Below are 5024 nucleotides of genomic sequence, written 5' to 3' on the forward strand. Positions count from 1 at the left end.
TGGTGTTAGATTTACTTCAGGAAACATTCCGAAAGAATCCATGTTATTTTTAGAAAAGCAAAAATGCTCCATTTATCATACTCATTTCAACTTCCAAAAAATTAAATATTTTCCGTGTAATGGTGAAATTCCCTTCTGTTGACTTGGCAAAAAAAGGGTAGTTTGAGCAGATTTTATACATCTGTTACATCAGGAAAAACACCTGCTGAAAATTTTCAAGAGTTTCCCAGCACATAACTCTCTAAAGTAATTCAGCATATAAATGGCATGTAAGTTTTATGACATTGTAAGTCAGAATAATCTTGTTTAGTTTGCCGTTTCTTGCAAAGATACAATCCATTTAGTATGTCAGTCCACTGCAAAGGCAACTTAACCTGCCCCTCAGTGATTAAAGTGCCAGATAGAGATAAATATTCTGGGAAATTAAACATTATTTTTCTTCCCTTCATTATCTGAAAGGGCAAAATGAAGGCAGAAAAGCATTAGATGCAAAATATTTAGAGGAACATATCAGCACTTCAGCAGACGAGAACACGAGGCAGGCAATTTATATTAAGTGGGAAAATGGCTACTAACTCTGCTAATATCTTTGGTACATTTTCAGAAAAAGTGCTTTGTTCCATATGTTAAGTATTTTGAATGTCAATGGCTAGAATACTATAGCACCAGGCTCATACAAAGCAATTCATCTGGCATTTATCTTGACAAAACAAGTAGCTGCCAGAAGTTGACCATTTTAAACTAACGCCAACAGTTTGCAGCGCGTGCCTGCCTCTAACCTCATTTACTAAGTTTCTTCTCTACCACAGTATTCTGTAGATGCGCTCCAGTTTTCCTATTACCAAATAAAGCTGTGTACTACCTCAGAGCAGCCAACTTTCTCTAGGTTGTCTGTGAACAAGTCAGTTATCAGAACTTTAAGCATTTCAAAGTATCTTAGAATTATTATCTTCAACTCTTTTTACTCCCTGAAAGTGCTCCATTGCTTTCCTGGAGCATATTTCCTTTGTGACAGAGCACACAGATGCTTGTGTGAGGAAGATCTGTGTTTCACTTGTCCTGGTAAATGGCCTTGAAGACCTAGCTAGGCTCTAAATCGTCATTTTTGAAGGGTTTTGAGTGGGTTTTGCCTTTTTTTTCTTTTTTTTTTTTTTTTTTTTTTAAAGGTATCAGGTTTTAGTCGAAAGGAGGGGTAATGGAGGAACAGTGTACTACTTTTTCAGGTTTCTGAATTCCTTTCTTAACCTTCTGGACTGGAGGCCACTGATGCAAAGCTACAGAGTGCCACCGCGTGGCTAGAGCCTCTCTCGGCTGGCAAACTGTATAGCTTGGTCCCGAAAAAAAAGAAAAAAAAAAAAAAGCGTTAAAATTGAATGGATTAGGCCCTGAAAAAAACAGTATGAAGCAGGCTTAAATTCTCTGAGGAAGCAGAAGTTGCAAAAGTAGGGACATGAGAAAGCAGTGGAGCTCTTACTCTAGGGAAAAAAGAAGACTAATGGACACTGAATGACCAGGAATCCTGTGTGCCAGTTTCCGCTCCAGAGGCTATTTTATGTGGAGGTGCTTAATGCAAGCCTTTCAGAGCGTGGGTGATGGAGCCCAGCCTTCCTTTACTCCAAAGTGAATTAATTAACCATGAGAGGACAGGGCTGCACTCCCTTTTACACACACCCAGAAAGCATGCAGAGTTTGGCACGTCTTTTTATCTAACCAGAGGAGGAGGACAGGGCCCTAGCCTACTGAGTAGGATACGCTATATTTTTCTTTTTGGAAATGTGAGCTCCTACAGGCTGAGGAAAGCATGGGGTTTGAGGTCATTCCTTTCCGGTAATTAAGCATTCTGTACCATGACAGCATCACTACTATTCCCTTCTCTGTAATCCCATTTTAAAAATGGAGGGGTGACATTTGGCAATGTATGTAATTCCTGGATGAGAAACCACCACAAGTATCTGGCTCGCTATCTGACAAGGTTCTAGAGATGTAGCTGCTCACAGGCTCCAGTTCATGCCTTTCTGGAAGCAGAACCTCATTATTTCAAATCAAGCGGAAATACCTACAGTGTGTCATTGCCTGCAGAGCTTTTAACAGCTCAGCAGGGCTTTTTTGACTCATTAAGAGTATCAAACTTTTGCTACTCACTAGCTATATAACTAGCTCTGGGTAGAAGCCCTCTGAATCTACATCTGCTTCCTATGTCTTTTTTTTCATTTATCGTTCAAGCATCCCATCCCTCATTGTCTTTTCTAACAAACAGATTCTGCAGAGGTATGCTTTTTATACCCTATCTAGGAGGCATCTAGACCCCATGCTGTTCTGCCTTTTTGCTTCATTAAACTAGAAGAATGTTCTATCAGTTTTCTAGCCAGAGTTGCTCATTTACATAACAGCTATGGGAAAACAGAGTTTTATAATATCCCAAATAATCACACTTCCATTTATAAAGACTAGCACTCGGAAGCACACCAGGTAAGATTCATCTCACCCACCTATGGAATTCTACATTGTAGACAGCTGACCATTCTCTGATGCTGAAGAGAGTAGGGCCATCTAACAGGTGTTTCCTGAGAGGAAGATGAATACTACCACTCCTGATCAATGGGAACAGAACTTAGCCCAGATTCAGTCCCCCCAAATTTGTAAATTCCAACTTCGCTGTCCAAGTTCATTGCATTTGTTATGACAGAATCATAAAATGATGTCATTCTTTCCAAATGAAAAGATATATTTAAAGGCCTAATAGGTTTTGAAGCAGTTTTTAAAAACCTGAAATACCATTTATATATCTATTAGGAATGCAGTCCTTTCAAATTCTATGCCTGTGACTCAATTTAACCACACTAAATAGTAAAACACAGAATTCTTGTGTCATCAGAGAAAGGAAAGAATTCATGTGCTGTCTTTTCAAAAGCTGAGCACATTTTTTGTATGCTGTTCAACTGGCTTGAAGGGAATGGCCAAGAAATTCAGTGTGCTATACACTGCCCAAGCACAATTTAACATTAAAGGGTGAATTAGTAGTAAAGAACTGGATTGCCATGAACGCAAAAAATCTCTGGAATCAAGGCAGCAAGGTGAAGTAACAATGAAAGAAAGAAGATAGGTATTATCAGCAGAATTGAATTCCAGATTAGGATGTGAACCTTCCCTTCGCATAATACAAAGAGACTGCCTGTGATTACAGCAATCAGAACCAGAGAGAGGTTATAAATTTATCTAGTCTGAAAGCCAAGTGAAATGGAAAATAGACTGCCAAGCCCTGAAAACCAAGCTGGTGACCAGAGAGCAACATCCACAATTTTCCCAGCTCTGCAGAGATCATACAGGACTTCTGTAGAGTTTTCAGGTCAAGACAAGGAAGAGGATGTGGGAGAATTTATTTCCCATGCTTAGTGGGACAATGTGACACCAATCTGAATCTGAGTCTTCAAGGTAAGTTCCTAAGACACCCAGAACAATAAAACTTTCAACTTTAATGTTTAGTTACAGTCTGATTGTGATCATCCAAAACAATTTGTGTGCAGAATTGCTTTGAGCAATACACACATTTCTACAATGAAGACATTAGAGGTCTGATTCACTAACCAACATAAAGCTTTTTTATTTCTTAAAAGCAAAGTACTGAGATATATGTGATAACGCTTCATATTTACAAGCAACGCACTGTCATGGACAGGACCAACACAGGAACACCTAAGTTCTTTTTACAGTGTCAAAAGAGGAAAAAAAAGCTTACTGTGCAAGGAGCCCTCTAGAAACAGCAAATACAAAGTATTTAAGACTGAAGGTATAGTGCTGAAGCCCCACTTCACTTTCTGGACCTCTAAGCCAAGTGCAGGACTGCAGAGAGTTACTTGTCTACTTAAGAAGTCAAATTTTCTTTTCAAGGTAATTGACAGGTCACAATTATCATGGTAGCAGCAACTATCTGTTATATAGACTAGTGCTTACAGCACTCACCAAGGAAGATGATGCATTTCCCACCTCCCTGGAGAGTATCCTAAGTGTCAGTCTAGAAGTATCCTCTCTCACTATAGGGAAGAAGTGAAAAAACTAATGAAAAATTCACAAGGTCAAAAAGACAAGAGAAGTCAGATACCTGAGTGTGTATATGGAAAGTGTTCAGAGTGTGCTGTGAATGAGAGATTTTAGGAAAAGAAAGATTCCTAGGCAAAGAACCAAAGTGATGAGATTACATAGTTAGAGAGACTAGAAAAAAAAAGTTTAGTTTTTGCACCTTTCCCCAGGTTTGACAGTATAAGCAAATAAAATATACTATGTAGCTGACAACCCCAAGCTGGTTTCTGAGACTCTGTACATCTTCCAAAGACACTTCCATACTTCCATTCTTTGTAGTGTCTCTTAAAAATAAACTGAGTTTCTGAAGGAAGTTCTTACAGAGAATGAAAAGGCATCATTTCAAAAATGTATCTGAATATTTAATTGCAAGATTATCAGACTTTTAAGACATTGACATTCCTTCTCAAATTATACAGCACGATCTAATATGTCATTTCTACCATAGCTTTGGTATGAAAATGTTTTGCAGCAAAGATTTAGAACTATCAGAATTAACAATCTAGAATTCTTGCAACAAAAAAGTAAAGTAGTACATATTTCTGAATGTAATGTAGTTATATGTAACACAGTAGGAAATGATGTAAAAAGTCATTGCAGACAATACTGACAGTTCTGAAAAGGGTTAGTTAAAAAAACAGATAATTTGTCTTTGAAAAGACGGCCTTCACGTGACCACTGAAATCCACAAAACTACAATTTACATGTTACTAGACAATTCAGTTCTGGAAACACGTACAGAAGTGTTTTCAGGAATTAGAAGATAAATCTTAACTAGTGCATATAAGTACTGCAGTAGATGAATTGGATAGGAAATGTGGGGTGATGTCTGGGGAACTGGATCAAACCATTCTCAAATACCCCACTTAACATGCTTGTGCAAATGTATTTACTTGGTGTCAAAAATAGAGCTAGGTCATGCAAAGAAAGCCACAAGTCACATGGAG

The sequence above is a fragment of the Strix uralensis genome, chromosome 4 (genome assembly GCF_047716275.1).
Source record: "Strix uralensis isolate ZFMK-TIS-50842 chromosome 4, bStrUra1, whole genome shotgun sequence".
Classification (NCBI taxonomy): Eukaryota; Metazoa; Chordata; class Aves; order Strigiformes; family Strigidae; genus Strix; species Strix uralensis.